This window comes from Elephas maximus, chromosome 3 (genome assembly GCF_024166365.1).
Source record: "Elephas maximus indicus isolate mEleMax1 chromosome 3, mEleMax1 primary haplotype, whole genome shotgun sequence".
In the NCBI taxonomy this organism is placed as follows: Eukaryota; Metazoa; Chordata; class Mammalia; order Proboscidea; family Elephantidae; genus Elephas; species Elephas maximus.
The window spans coordinates 197,047,061-197,063,224 of record NC_064821.1 but is presented as its reverse complement, the minus strand read 5'-3'; the positions used below and the strand labels follow the sequence as shown (position 1 = coordinate 197,063,224).

Here is a 16,164-nt window from a genome sequence, read left to right as displayed (position 1 = left end):
TCGTCATTTTTAGTAATGTTTTGTATTATCTTTATGCCTTGTATTAGGGCTCCTAACGTTGTCCCTATTTTTTTTTCCATGATCTTTATCGTTTTAGTCTTGGGTTTAGGTCTTTGATCCACTTGGAGTTAGTTTTTGTGCATGGTGTGAGGGATGGGTCCTGTTTCATTGTTTTGCGAATGGATATCCAGTTATGCCAGCACCATTTGTTAAAAAGACTATCTTTTCCCCAATTAACTGACACTGGGCCTTTGTCAAATATCAGCTGCTCATATGTGGATCGATTTATGTCTGGGTTTTCAATTCTGTTCCATTGGTCTATGTGCCTGTTGTTGTACCAGTACCAGGCTGTTTTGACTACTGTGGCTGTATAATAGGTTCTGAAATCAGGTAGAGTGAGGCCTCCCACTTTCTTCTTCTTTTTCAGTAATGCTTTACTTATCCAGGGCTTCTTTCCGTTCCGTATGAAGTTGGTGATTTGTTTCTCCATCACATTAAAAAATGTCATTAGAATTTGGATCGGAAGTGCATTGTATGTATAGATGGCTTTTGGTAGAATAGACTTTTTTAGTACATTAAGTCTTCCCATCCATGAGCAAGACATGTTTTTCCACTTATGTTGGTCCCTTTTAGTTTCTTGCACTAGTACTTTGTAGTTTTGTTTACATAGGTCTTTTACATCTTTGGTAAGATTTATTCCTAAGTATTTTATCTTCTTGGGGGCTACTGTGAATGGTATTGATTTGGTGATTTCCTCTTCGATGTTCTTTTTGTTGATGTAGAGGAATCCAAGTGATTTTTGTATGTTTATCTTATAACCTGAGACTCTGCCGAACTCTTCTATTAGTTTCAGTAGTTTTCTGGAGGATTCCTTAGGGTTTTCTGTGTATAAGATCATGTCATCTGCAAATAGAGATAATTTTACTTCTTCCTTGCCAATCCAGATGCCCTTTATTTCTTTGTCTAGCCTAATTGCTCTGGCTAGGACCTCTAGCACAATGTTGAACAAGAGCGGTGGTAAAGAGCATCCTTGTCTGGTTCCCGTTCTCAAGGGAAATGCTTTCAGGCTCTCTCCGTTTAGAATGATGTTGGCTGCTGGCTTTGTATAAAAAAAAAAAAAAAAGATGCCCTTTATTATGTTGAGGAATTTTCCTTCAATTCCTATTTTGCTGAGAGTTTTTATCATGAATGGGTGTTGGACTTTGTCAAATGCCTTTTCTGCATCAGTTGATAAGATCATGAGGTTTTTGTCTTTTGTTTTATTTATATGGTGGATTACATTAATGGTTTTTCTAATATTAAGCAGCCACCTGGTATAAATCCCACTTGGTCGTGGTGGATTATTTTTTTGATATGTTGTTGAATTCTATTGGCTAGAATTTTGTTGAGGATTTTTGCATCTATGTTCATGAGGGATATAGGTCTGTAATTTTCTTCTTTTGTCATGTCTTTACCTGGTTTTGGTATCAGGGATATGGTGGCTTCATAGAATGAGTGAGGTGGTATTCCATCATTTTCTATGCTTTGAAATACCTTTAGTAGTAGTGGTGTTAACTCTTCTCTGAAAGTTTGGTAGAACTCTGCAGTGAAGCCATCCAGGCCAGGTCTTTTTCTTGTTGGGAGTTTTTTGATTACCTTTTCAATCTCTTTTTTTGTTATAGGTCTATTTAGTTGTTCTGCCTGTTTGTGTTAGTTTAGGTAGCTAGTGTGTTTCTAGGAATTCATCCATTTCTTCTAGGTTTGCAAATTTGTTAGAGTACAATTTTTCATGATAATCTGATATGATTCTTTTAATTTCAGTTGTGATATGGCCCATCTCATTTCTTATTTGGGTTTTTTGTTTCCTTTCCTGTATTTCTTTAGTTAGTCTGGCCAATGGTTTCTCAATTTTGTAAATTTTTTCAAAGAACCAGCTTTTGGCTTTGTTAATTCTTTCCATTGTTTTGCTGTTCTCTAATTCATTTAGTTCAGCTCTAATTTTTATTATTTCTTTTCTTCTGGTGCCTGATGGATTCTTTTGTTGCTCGCTTTCTATTTGTTCAGGTTATAGGGATAGTTCTCTGATTTTGACTCTTTCTTCTTTATGTATGTATGCATTTATCGATATAAATTGACCTCTGAGCACTGCTTTTGCTGTGTCCCAGAAGTTTTGATAGGAAGTGTTTTCATTCTCATTGCATTCTATGAATTTCCTTATTCCCTCCTTAATGTCTTCTATAACCCAGTCTTTTTTCAGGAGGGTATTGTTCAGTTTCCAAATATTTGATATCTTTTCCCTGATTTTTCTGTTATTGATTTCCACTTTTATGGCCTTGTGGTCTGAGAAGATGCTTTGTAATATTTTAATGTTTTGGATTCTGCAAATGTTTGTTTTGTGACCTAATATGTGATCTATTCTAGAGAATGTTCCATGTGCACCAGAAAAAAAAGTATACTTTGCAGCCGTTGGGTGGAATGTTCTTTATAAGTCTATAAGGTCAAGTTGGTTGATTGTAACGATTAGGTCTTCCGTGTCTCTATTGAGCCTCTTCCTGGAAGTCTTGTCCTTCTCCGAAAGTGGTGTGTTGAAGTCTCCTACTATAATTGTGGCGGTGTCTATCTCACTTTTCAGTTCTGTTAAAGTTTGTTTTATGTATCTTGTAGCCCTGTCATTGGGTGCATAAATATTTAATATTTTTATATCTTCCTGGTTAATTGTCCCTTTAATCATTATGTAGTGTCCTTCTTTAACCTTTGTGGTGGATTTAAGTTTAAAGTCTATTTTGTCAGAAATTAATATTGCTACTCCTGCTCTTTTTTGCTTGTTGTTTGCTTGATATATTTTTTTCCATCCTTTGAGTTTTAGTTTGTTTGTCTCTAAGTCTAAGGTCTGTTTCTTGTAGGCAGCATATAGACGGATCGTATTTTTTTATCTAGTCTGAGACTCTCTGTCTCTTTATTGGTGCACTTAGTCCATTTACATTGAACCTAATTATATATAAGTATGTGTTTAGGGCTGTCATTTTGATGTCTTTTTGTGTATGTTGTTGTCAATTTCATTTTTCCAGTTACTTTTTTGTGCTGAGTTGTTTTTCTTTGTAAATTGTGTGTTCCTCATTTTCATAGTAGTTGAATTTATGTTTGCTGAGTCGTCATGTTTTTATTGGTTTTTATTTTGAGTTATGGAATTGTTAGACGTCTTTGTGGTTACCTTAATATTTGCCCCTATTTTTCTAAGTAAAAACCTAACTTGTATCGTCCTATATCGCCTTGTTTTCCTCTGCATATGGCAGTTCTATGCCTCCTGTATTTAGTCCTCTTTCTGATTACTGTGATCTTTTACATAATGACTTCAATGATTCCCTGTTTTGAGCATTTTTTTCTTTTTAAAATTAACCTTAATTTTTTTGTGTGTGATTTCCTTATTTGAGATGATATCAGGATGTTTTGTTCTGTGCCTTTGTGTTGTGTTGTTATCTGATGTTATAGGTTTTCTGACCAAACAATTTCCTTTAGTATTTCTTGTAGCTTTGGTTTGGTTTTTGCAAATTCTCTAAGCTTGTTTTTTTCTGTAAATGTCTTAATTTCGCCTTTATATTTGAGAGAGAGTTTTGCTGGGTGAATGATCCTTGGCTGGCAGTTTTTCTCCTTCAGTACTCTATATATGTCATCCCATTGCCTTCTTGACTGCATGGTTTCTGCTGAGTAGTCTGAACTTATTCTTATTGATTCTCCTTTGTAGGAGACCTTTCTTTTATCCCTGGGTGCTTTTCAAATTTTCTCTTTATCTTTGTTTTTGGCAAGTTTGATGATAATATGTCTTGTTGATTTTCTTTTTGGATCAATCTTGTATGGGTTTCCATGAGCATCTTGGATAAATATCCTTTTATCTTTCATGATGTCAGGGAAGTTTTCTGCCAACAGATCTTCAACTGTTCCCTCTGTATTTTCTGTTATCCCTCCTTGTTCTGAAACTCCAATCACGTGCAAGTTATTCTTCTTGATAGAGTCCCACATGATTCTTAGGGTTTCTTCATTTTTTTAAATTATTTTATCTGATTTTTCTTCAGCTATATTGGTGTCAATTGCTTTATCCTCTAACTCCCGCACTCTGCATTCCTGTTGCTCTGTTCTGCTCCTCGGACTTCCTACTGAGTTGTCTAATTCTGTAATTTTACTGTTAATCTTTTGGATTTCTACATGCTGTCTCTCTATGGATTCTTGCAGCTTATTAATTTTTCCACTATGTTCTTGAATAATCTTTTTGATTTCTTCCACTGCTTTATCAGTGTTTTCCTTGGCTTTTTCTGTAGATTGCCTTATTTCATTTCTGAGTTCATCCCTGATGTCTTGAAGCATTCTGTAAATTAGTTTTTTATATTCTGTATCTGGCAATTCCAGGATCGTATCTTCATTTGGGAAAGATTTTGATTCATTAATTTGGGGATTTGTAGAAGCAAGCATGGTCTGCTTCTTTATGTGGTTTGATATCGACTCTTGTCTCTGAGCCATCTTTAAGATATTGTAATGATTTATTTTATATTTGCTCACTGAGTCTTATCTTGTTTTGTTTTCTTTCAGTATACATAGATGGGCTACTAGATTGCAGTGTCTTGATTGTTGTAGGCTTTGAATCACTTGTGTCCTCTTACCAGCTGGTTTGGGCCGTTACCAGAAATATAAGCCGAAGAGTCCATTCACTATTCTTGAGTAGAATCTGATTTTGGGTCACCAAGTGTGTGGGGTAGACTGTCACCTATTTGCTTAGAGGAGTAGTGGTGATAGTTGTGTGCACCAGATTCTAGTAGCAGCAGGGGTCACATTCCAGGGGGGGCAGGATGCTGACAGGCGTCCTCCAAGTGCCAGTGAGGTACTTGTGTCTCTATTGCAAAAGCACTTTGGTGGGCGGGCTCTGCAGCTGTACCTTAGGCGTCCAATGCATGTACCTGTACAGATTGGTAGGTGTCACTATCCTCAGACCCCTAAGGCAGGAGGTTAGGTTGTTTGGGGGGAGCTTCAGCCCTCAGTTCCCCGTTGTGGGTCAATGAGGGCTCTGTTGAATACGCAGAGATATGAGACCTGGGAATCTTGTCTTTCCAGTATTCTGCTAAAACAGTTACAGTCAGATCCCTATCAGAATTTCCTTTTCATTATAATAGCCCCTTTTGGATGAAAGCCCAAGACTGTGGATCACAATTGCTTGGCTGGAGCTGGTTCTGTATTTTTAGTCCAATTTTGGGAAGTCAGGGAAGGATTCTTGGTCCCTGGTTTTTTTTAGCTGCTTCTCTCAGGCCAGGAGAATGGGTTAGGAAAAGACAAAACAAACAAAGAAAAGGAAAAAAAAAAAAAAAAAAAACCAGCAGAGCACTTCACTCTCTGGCCCAGGAAATTCCAATGTTAATGAAGCCTCCTGGCAAGGGGAGGAGAGTGATCAGATAGATAGGAGAGAGTACACCCAGGAATACAGACAAAGTCACTTATCTTGCTTGGGATGACTGTTTTATCTGAGATTCCTGAGGGGCATGTCGACTGTGTGAGCTGGCTGGGTAGAGATTACCCCTGAGGGTCAGGCCCAAGTCCTGTACTTGTGCTGTCCCAGAAACTGTGGTTAGCTCCTCTGCTCCCAGTCCAGAGCCCAGCACCAAGGTTCCTTGGCTGGGATGCCACACTCCCGGCTCCAAAATCAGTTGCTGCCTCCCAGTGACTTCTCCTCCTGTTAGCCGCGTCACTGCACTGCCTGAGTGCACTGGCTGGGCTTCCCCCGGGTTCACTTCAGGTGGCTAGGGCTGCGCCCCATGTTTGCACCATATCAGGATGCTGTGCTCAGCTCCCCTGCGCCCAGTCCAAAGCCCGGTGCCAAGGTTTTCTGACTGGGACTCTGGCTCCAGTCTCTGAAAACAGTCGCTGCTTCCCCGTGGTTGTTTGTTCTGTCGTTAGCCCCGTCAGAGTGCAGCCTGCTTGTGCTGGCTGTGTCTCTATGGAGGTTACCCCAGGGGCTAGAGGTTAGGGCTGTGTCCCGTGCCTGCCCCACCTCAGCAAGCTGTGATCAGTCCAGCCAGTCGGCACCAGGGAACGGCGGGGATTCAAGGCTGTGGGGTGGATCACGGGTTCCAGAAGTGGTCGCTGCTTCAGGGTGCAGCTTTTCGCTCACCTGTCACTCAGGTCAACTCTTTAGATCTGTGTTTGATGGTCAGGGTTCGTAGATTGTCATGTATGTGATAGATTCACTTATTTTTCCGAGTCTTTGTTAGAAGAGAGATCCGAGGTAGCATCTGCCTAGTCAGCCATCTTGGCCCTCTGTTTTGTTTTGATATGCCCAAGTTTGTTACTTGAGTGAGCTAGCTTGATTATTTTCGCCTTTGGAGCTCTGATATCCTGTCCCCAGATGGCTAGAGCTATTATCAGGTATATCACTCTAGGAGTCAATTCACTTTTCGTGTATGAATTCAGCTCAGGTGTCCAGGTAGCTGATCATCAAGTGTGTATTACAGGCTCTGTCCTACAGTCTTAGAGGGACAGGGGTGATTGGTGTAGGTACTGGTATATGGTTGCAGCAGGGAGTCACACTCTGAACAAGGCAGGGGGCTAAGAATCGTTCCCCTAGTGTCTCTGAGGAAAGCGTTTCCCTGATCCCTACAGTGTGCAGGTGGGTGAGTTCTGCAGATGGATCTTGGGCACCCAATGTTTTTGGTTGTAAGGACTGGGAGGTACCAGTTATCCTTAGAACCCTGTTGCAGGTGGCTGGGTGACCTGAGTGGAGCTATCAGTCCTTAGGCCTCTGATGTGGGCAGGTGAGGACCCTGTTAAATAGGCAAAGCAATGTCGAACATCAAACTCCCAACTTCTGCCACACAGCTGAAACGGTTGGAGCCCATCAACAAGGGCCTATTCTCCTGAAATAGGCCCACACAGGTCCACGCAGAGGGGAAAGGTACACAAAGTCTATGGACTGTTTATGCCTGGACAGGAGGTGCTTCTGTCCTGAGCTCACCTGGTTAGTGGAGCTGGCAAAATATCTTTTCCCCCAGTTGCAAATTTTTTCCTTCTCCAAGGCTGGGAGGATGGCTCTAGGTGCTCAATAGGGCCTATCTCCGGCCCAGGGAATTCAGCCACTGAAGACAGCTTGGGGAGGGGTGCGGTAAAATATATGCAAGTACTTAGCTTTTGCCGAGAGTGCCGTTATTCTCTGGCTCCGGAGGTGTGACTCTACTGTGTGGCTGGCTGCTTCTTCCTGAGGAAACCGCAGCCAAACACTAGTACCAGACTGCCGCCACTGTTCCCGGGAATGGTGCTTGAGGGCTCCCCTCAATTCAGGTGCACTAACTCCTCTCTGCTTCTGAACTGTCTCTTCCTTTCCCTGCCCTTCAGTTCGTTTTCTAAGCTTGCCTTTGATGCTCAGGGCTCCTAGCTTGTCATAAATATACTCGTTTCACTTTCTTTTTTTTTTTTTTTTTTGGTGTTTGTTATAAAGAAGTCTTGCTGGAAGTGTCTGTCTGTTCTGCCATCTTCGCTCCACCTCTCAAAAAGCTGCTATTTTTTAAGAGGGCCCAGAACAAGAAAAGGCTCTGCAACAGGTTCAGGTTACCATGTAAGCCATTTTGCCACTTGAGCCATATGATCCAGCTAATTCAGTGGTTCTTGAAGTGTCAGTGGCTGGTAGACATACTGTGTGGAGTCTTTGGTTGCCCTTATTGGTGAATCACAGCACAGGCCCTCAGGATTTTGTGGCGAAGACCTGCCATTCCCTGCAGATAACTACTCTCTTCTAGAGAAACAGCTTTTGGCTTGTTACTGGGCCTTAGTAGAGACTGAACACTTAACCATGGGCTACTGAGTCACCACGTGGCCTGAGCATCCCATCATGAACTGGGTGTTGTCTGACCCGCAGAGTCATAAAGTTGGACATGCATGGTAGCACTCCATCATTAAATGGAGGTGGTATATAGGGGATTGGACTCAAGCAGAACCTAAGGCACAAGTAGGTTACATAAGGAAATGGCCCAAATGCTCTCAGCCTCAACTCCTGTCAGTTTACCTTCACTCTCCCAGTGAGTACCTATGGCCTCACGGAGTGTTCCTTATGATCAGTTGACTGAGGAAGAGAAAATTTATATCTGGTTTATAGATGATTCTACATGATATGCAGGCATTACTCAAAATGGACAGTGGCAGCACTGCAGCCCCTTTCTGGGAACTCGCTGAAGGACAGTGGTGAAAAGCAATCCTCCCAATGGGCACAACTTCGAGCAGTGCACCTGTTTGTTCACTTTGCTTGGAAGTAAATATGTCCAGATGTGCGATCGTGCACTGATTCATGGGCTCTGGTCAATAGTTTGGCTGTATGGTTAGGGATTAGAAAATAGGTGACAAGGAGGTATGGAGAAGATGTGGATAGACCTCTCCGAATGGGCCAAAGAATTCAAGATATTTGTGTCTCATGCTAATGCCCACCAAAGGGTGACTTTGGCATAGGTAGATTTTAACTATCAAGTGGTAGAATGACATGTTCTGTGGAAATCAGTTATCCTCTTCTCCAGTCACTCCCATCATTGCCCAGTTGGCTCATGAACAAAGTGGCAATGATGGCAGAGATGATATAGCTACAGCCATTGCTGAGTACCCAATCTACCAGCAGCAGAGAACAACACTGTGTACTTGATATGGAACTATTCCTCAGGGCTATCAGCCGGCAGCCCAGTGGCAGGTTGATTACATGGGACGGCTCCTATCATGGAAAGGGCAGTGTTTTGTTCTTACTGAGATAGACAATATGGATATGAATTTGACTTTCCTGCACACAATGCTTCTGCCAAAACTACCATCCATGGACTTACAGAATGCCTTATCCATCCTCATGGTATCCCACACAGCATTGGGATCAAAGGACTCACTTCACAGTAAATGAAGTGTAGAAATGGTCCCATGCTCTAAGAATTCACTGGTCTTATCGTGTTCCCCGTCATTCTGAAGTGGCTGGCTTGGTAGAATGATTGAGTGGCCTTCTAAAGACACAATTAAGATGCCAGCTACATGGGTTGGGGCAGTGTTCTCTAGGAGGGTATATATGCTCTAAACCAGCACCCAAAATATGGCACTGATTCTCCTATAACTGGGTATCATGGGTCCATGAATCAAGACAAATGACACATACGTAATAATGTGTTTAGTCAGGATTCCAATGTAGACCACAGGCTACATTCTAATTCCCTAGAACGGAGGCCTCCAAAGAGGAATGTGCAAGATGGTCTGGGTGGGGAAGGAAAATGGAACTTATTTTTGTGTTTATTCAAGCTTCTTACTTTTAAAATGCATTATTACAGAAATACATATATTTTGCATATTATAGTAAGAAGACCTGGTGGTGCAATGTTTCAGCACTTAGCTGCTAACCAAAAGGTCTGCGGTTCAAACTCACCAGCCGCTCTGCTGGAGAATTATGTGCTGGTCTGCTTCCATAAAGATTCCAGCCTTGGAAACCCTATGGAGCAGTTCTACTCTGTCCTATAGGGTCACAATGAGTTGGAATCAACTCATTGGCAATGGGTAATAGTAGTAGTATATTATAATAAATGTGTGTAAGTTATAAACACAAATACTAATATTAGAGGTTAAGCTAAAATTTTACTCATGTGTTTGTACCATTAAAATCAGTCGGAGACTACTACTTCTGCAGAAGTGCATCTGGAGGAGCTAATGAGGGGAAAAAATGGAATATTGGTCATATGTACAACAATGTGAAATTAGAAAACAAACAAGCAGACAAAAACCTCCAAGCTATTTCCCCAAGAAATTATTAAACCATAAACCAGAAAAAAAAAAAAAAAAAAAACCCAGTGCTGTCGAGAGGATTCCAACTCATAGTGATCCTATAGGACAGAGTAGAACTGACCCATAGCATTTCCAAGCAGTGCCTGGTGGATTTGAACTGCTGACCCTTTGGTTAGCAGCCGTAACCCTTAACCACTATACCACCAGGGTTTCCTATTAAACCATACATCTTATTTATTTTCTTTTCCACCTCCTCATGAGCTGGTGCAGCTCTGCTGGGGATATGGAAACTGGAAATCTATAAGTAGTGACTGAATTTATCTTCACGGTGTTTTCCTGGCTTCAGGGTGGCAGCCTCTTCTACTTCTTTCCTTTATTTTTCATCTATACGTTTATTGTCATTGATGACCTATTGATCTTGGCTGTAAGGTTGGACAACAATCTCCACAATCCTATGTATAATTTTATCAGTATCTTTTCATTTTTGGAGATCTGGTACACCACAGCCACCATTCCCAATATGCTTTCCAACCACATCAGTGAACAGAAGTCCATCTCCATTACTGGCTGCCTCTTGCAGATGTATTTCTTTCATTCACTTGGAAATTCAGAGGGGTTCTTACTGATCACCATGTCCATTGACAGATATGTTGCCATCTGCAACCCTCTTCGTTATCAGATGATCATGACCCCCCCCCCCGCGCCCCCGCTATGTGCTCAGGTCTCTGCAGGCTCCTGTATTTTTGGCTTTCTCATCCTGCTTCCTGAAATTGTGATTATTTCTACACTGCCCTTTTGTGGGCCCAACCAAATCCATCAGATCTTCTGTGACGTGGTCCCTGTACTGAGCCTGACCTGTATAGGCACCTAAAAAAAAATGATTCTTACTGAGGATGTGATTCATCCTATGGCCATCATCATTGCTGTCCTAATCATATTTTATCTTTATATAATCATCACTGTAATTCTGAGGATTCCCTCTGCTGAGGGTTGGCAAAAGACTTTTTCTACCTGTTCAGGCCATCTCACTGTCTTCCTAATCTTCTTTGGCAGTGTGTCTCTCGTGTACTTTTGTTTCAATGCCACTTACCCACCAGTTTTAGACACAGTCATTGCACTAAAATTTACTGTCCTTACCCCATTCTTCAATTCCATTATTTATAATCTGAGAAACAAGGATATGAAGGATGCAATTAAAAAACTCTCTTGCCTTCAAAAAGTGTTGAACACTTCTGGAGTTAATTCTGAGTCACAGACTGCTGTCTATTGTTTTAATGTTTTTCACACTGATGTGGAGCCAATTGCGACTCAGAGCGACCCCATGAGGTTTCCACAGCTGTAAATCTCTATGGAAGCAGACTGCCACATCTTTCGCCTGCAGAGCCACTGGTGGTTTTGACTAGACAACCTCTTGGTTAGCAGTCAATATCTTTAACCACTGCGCCTCTAGGGCCCCTTAGAACATGAAATTACTGTATACCTACTTTTTTCAGCGTTGAAATTTCTATCTGTTACCCTGATTATTTTCCCTGTGTCTATAAAAAAAAATGCTTATAACTCTTTGTGTCATCATTGTGAAACTTGCTGTGTACATTATCAGGAACTTTTTTATATGGTTGAGTACCTTTGGTTTCTTTTCTTAAAGGGCTATAGTTAACAAAAAATTGTTCAGCACTTTCGAGGTTTAGAATTGCAAGGTTTGTACTTCAGAAGCTGTCCGTGTATTTTGTCTCCCTTCAGGTAGCAGGTTTTGAGAAATATTTCTGGTAGGATTATGGATCATAAATTACCTGATTGGGTTTATCCAGAAGGAGATATATAAGAAAAAGCCAAAATAATATTTAAGAAAGTAAGTTTTACTTTTATTTTTAGCTAAGAAATTAACTCTTTATTAGAATAATAAGTATATATATTTTAACAAGACTAAATTATTAATGTTTCCAGATGTGTTTGAGATAAAATTATAGTGTGGAATACTATTTACAGAAATAAACTTTGGTACACAGAGATAAGAATTTTAGTCATTGTTTGCCTTTTCAGGGCTAGGCATCTTCACCTTCCTTTAAAAATTTGTAGTTAAAATCCATCTTTGTATCTATAGAATGGTCATTTCAAAAACATAATGTATTTAATCTTTTAATTAAATAACTATAAAAATTTCACCCTCTTGTCATATCCACTACTAAACTAACTCTCTACTACCATTTATGCAAAACCATTATAATTGTTTTTATAAAACACAAGTATAAATGTTGGCATGAAGATAGCAGTTTTATCCCATATGTTTAACTTTTCTTTCTCAATAAGCTAATAAAATGGCCAAAGACAAGGTCAGATTAATTTTTTTAAGGCCCTAAATGCAGAAAAAAATAATACCAGTAACCAGTTGCTGTTGAGTTAATTCCATAAAGACCACGATTTTCTATTGAGTAATTCAGCAATAAAGGGGTCCCTGGGTAGCACAAACAGCTAAGTGCTCAACTACTAGCCAGAACCTTGGCAGTTCAAACTCACCCAGAGGTGCCTCAGAAGACAAGCCTGAAGTCTGCTTATGAAAGTCACAGCCTTGAAAACCCTACAGAATACTACTACTCTGTACTCATGGGGTTGCCGTCAGTAGGAATTCATTCAATGGCAACTAACAGTAGTGGTTATATCAATATATTAGCACAACCAAACAAAATACAAAACCAGCCTTCCCAACATACATGATCTTAACCCCCCTACCAAAAAAAAAAAAATTGTATAAGTTCTGAGAAATAGGGGAGGATGACTTAAGTGGACAAAATTTGAATAATGGTGCAGATGACAAAATTCAAGGGAATTCAAGAAAACAGCCTATATGAGAGGCAATTTTGAAGTAACTATTTCAATAAAAGTGTTGGCAATTCCATGTCTAGAGCAAGTTGGAGTTTGATATATGTAGATGGGGATGGGGAAGAGGAGGGCGAGTCAGTTGGTATCTGGTATGTCCCTGTACATCAAGTGGCTGGCCCTGATATTTTCTTTCCTAGTCTTCATTAGAGTTGGAATAATAAGTAAAGCTATGACATCTCTCGATGGCACTGGGGTCTTTTTTTTTTTTTTTTGTGACATCTAGCTACAGAAATCCTGGTTTAGAGTTCCACAATTAAAAATGGAAAAAAAAATGCACATTCATGATTGTCTGTAACAGATCTTGGATATGCAGGTAGCTACACCATTCTTGTCATAAGAACTAGACCTCTGACCTAACAAAAAAATAACTAAAATTAAAGGGCTTCTTAAAAGGGCAGCTGGGAGTGAGGAAAAGAGTCCCTTTGATTGGATTTAAAATGTTGATTCTGCATGGTGTTTGAAACTGTATCCAACTGTTTTTGGACCTGAAGCAGATTAATAGTTTTAAAAAAGAAAGAATTCTAAAGCAGAAAAACAAACAAACAGTAATGTCACCAACAAAAACCCTTCTTGACCAAGGAATGTGCCTCACAACTTTATGGCAGCTTCCCCAGGAAATCTGTATTATTTTTCCATGGGCAACCAGAACTCAAAACTTATATGCAAACTTTCCTTAAGTTTTTAGCAGCATGGGTTGGAGAGAAAAACGAACAATGGGTGCAAAAGACCTTGAAGTACAGCATTCACTCCAGTGAAAAACTGCAGAAACTGTATACATGAGTACCTATATACATAAAAAAAAAAAAAAAAAACATTGCTGCTGAGTTAATTCTAATTCATAGCAACCCTATAGGACAGAGTAGAATTGTTCCCATAGGGTTTCCAAGACTGTAAATCTTTAAGGAGCAGACTGTCACATCTTTCTTCCACGGAGGGAGCAGCTGGTGGGTTCAAACTGCGGACCTTTCAGTGAGTAGCCAGAGCTACCTTCCTACATAGTGCCCAAATAATCTAGTAAAAGAAAGACAGCAGGAAAGAAAGGAAGGAAGGAAGGGAAAGAGGGAGGGAGGAAGGGAAAGGAGGGAGGGAGGGAGAGAAGAAAGAACGAAGGAAGAAAGGAAGACAGGAAGACAAAGACACAAAGACCATAGAAGGGAGGGAGAGAGAGAGGTTACAAGCAAGGAGGAGGAAAATTCACTTCTTTTCCTTTGTGGCTAAACTATGTTATGGGAGACATACACAATTTCTTACATAATTGGATTAGAAAAATTTTTCCTTCTACAAAGATTAGCAAGCATAAAAGCAACCACAGAGAGAGAGGGAGAGAGAAAAGGAATGAAGTCAACAAAAATGGTAAGAGGGCAGAGTGGGTAGCTCCAAAAGCCCATTCCTTTACAGAAACACTAAAAAGTATGAGCAAAACTATATGAATTAAATTTGCTGGAACTCTAGGAAATAGTCAAAATTTCAAGCAATCAAGAAAAAAGGCCACTTAAAAACTATAGGGGAGCTTTGCACCATTTTTAATTGCTCTTGCTAAACTCTGTTCCCCGGCTCTATGGTGGTCTTGAAGATGCCAGCCTGTGTTCCAGGTGTGGGACACTGTTCTCTGCTTCCAGGGGAAGCAAAGCAGACCTTGTTATTAAAACTTGTGTTTATTTTGACTTGTCCTGAGGCTACCTGAAGGACTGAGACACGGTAGTTGCCTTGGTTTCTCCTAACTCAGAATTCTGTCAAGAAGGAAAGTGGCTTTGTGGAGGGCATTCTTTGAAAATATTGAAAAGCAAATAAACAACCCACAGTTTCCTGGAGCAAAATATTATAGTAGAGGCAAACAGTAAACACACAAAAATCCTGAGAGGAAAAGTTGGGAAGACAAGTTCTTTGGGGAAATTGGGCATTGAAAGTTCCTGTGTATACAGGGAATTTAGAAAGCTGCATGGATGCCCAAGGCAGAACAAATATTCAGTACCTGAGGAGACCCTCAGGTCTCACGACTCATTGATCTTTAGTCTCAGTGTAAGCAAGAAGTGAAAGATAAGGAAGAGATATGAATGGCTTGGCTGAGCATTGTAGTAGTGCCCAAACACAGAACCAGTACATAAATGCAGAAAGAGTATATTTTCTTTATTTTTCTTTTCATCTTTTGTTGTTGTTGTTGTTGCTGTTGTTGCTTTGTCTTCTACAATTTTCTGTCAAAACACTAGTGAGTCATAAGCTAAAGAAACAGAGACCATACATGATAAAGAATACAGTATTTAGAAAAGACTTTAAAAAATTGATCATACAAAAAAAAAAAAAAACTATAGCTAACATTAAGCAACGCAAACAAATCATGAGGAGGGTGAAAACCTGTTTCCCAGAGTTACCACATTGTAGTATTCAAAAGGCACGGTTTTCAACAAAAAAAAAAAAATTATGAACTATGCAAATAAACAAGAAATTATGGCCCATTCACAGAATAAATTAATAGAAACTGTCCCTGAGGAAGCACAGACTTTGGACTTACTAGACAAAGACTTTAAATCAATTGTCTTAAATAGGCTCAAAGAGTTAAAGGAAAATTTGGCCAAAGAGTTAAAGGGAATCAGGAGAACAATATTTCAACAAAGAGAATATCAATAAAGAAAGAAATTATAAGAATGAAATAAACAAAAATTCAGGAGCTGAAACATACAGTAACTTAAATGCAAACTTCTCTAGAGGATTTTAACAGTATATTTGAGAAGGCTGAAGCAATAAACAGTTAACTTGAAGATAGGTCAATTGCAATAATCCAATTTGAGAAGCAGAAAGAAAAATGAAGCCACAGTACAAGACCTGTGGGACACCATCAAGTTTACCAACATACACACAATAGACATTTCAGAAAGAGATGAAAGAAAGAGGCAGAAAGATAATTGTAGAAATCCCAAAAACTCCCCAAATTTGATAAAATTTATACACATCCAAAAAGCTCAACAAACTCCAAGAAGGATAAACACAAAGAAAGATAAATACACAGACACATTATGAACAGACTGACAAAAGACGAAAACAAAGAGAGAATCTTGAAAAAGGGCAGAAAAGAAGGAATTATAAGTGGTCCTCAAATACTAGATTTCTTGACAGAAACCATAGAGGCCTAAAGACAGTAGGATGACATCTTTAAGTGCTGAGAGATAGGGATAGAGGTATATATACAGAGAAATTAACCAAGAATTCTATACCCAGGGAACATAACCTTCAAAAATAAAGGAAAATTAAGACATTTCCAGATAAATAAAGCTGAGAAAACTTGTCATTAGTAGATCTGCACTTCAAAATATGCTGAAGGGAATCTTTCAAGCAGAATGAAGGAGACTAGACAATAACTTTAGACTGTATAAAAAAGGAACGATATTGATAAAGGTAACTACATAGGTAAACACAAATGCCCATATCATTGTAACTCCTCTTTTTTTCAAATATGATTTAAAAGACAAATGCATTAAACAATAATTGTAAATATATATTGCTGAGCACAAAATATGTAAAGGTGTAATTTGTGACCGAGAAAAA

General features: G+C 39.6%; 1 pseudogene; it reads left to right on the top strand.

Annotated features, from left to right (window-relative positions):
- Positions 1-1,199: 1,199 nt before the first annotated feature.
- Positions 1,200-11,107, top strand: LOC126073823 (olfactory receptor 6K3-like; annotated as a pseudogene).
- The last annotated feature ends 5,057 nt before the right edge of the window (positions 11,108-16,164 follow it).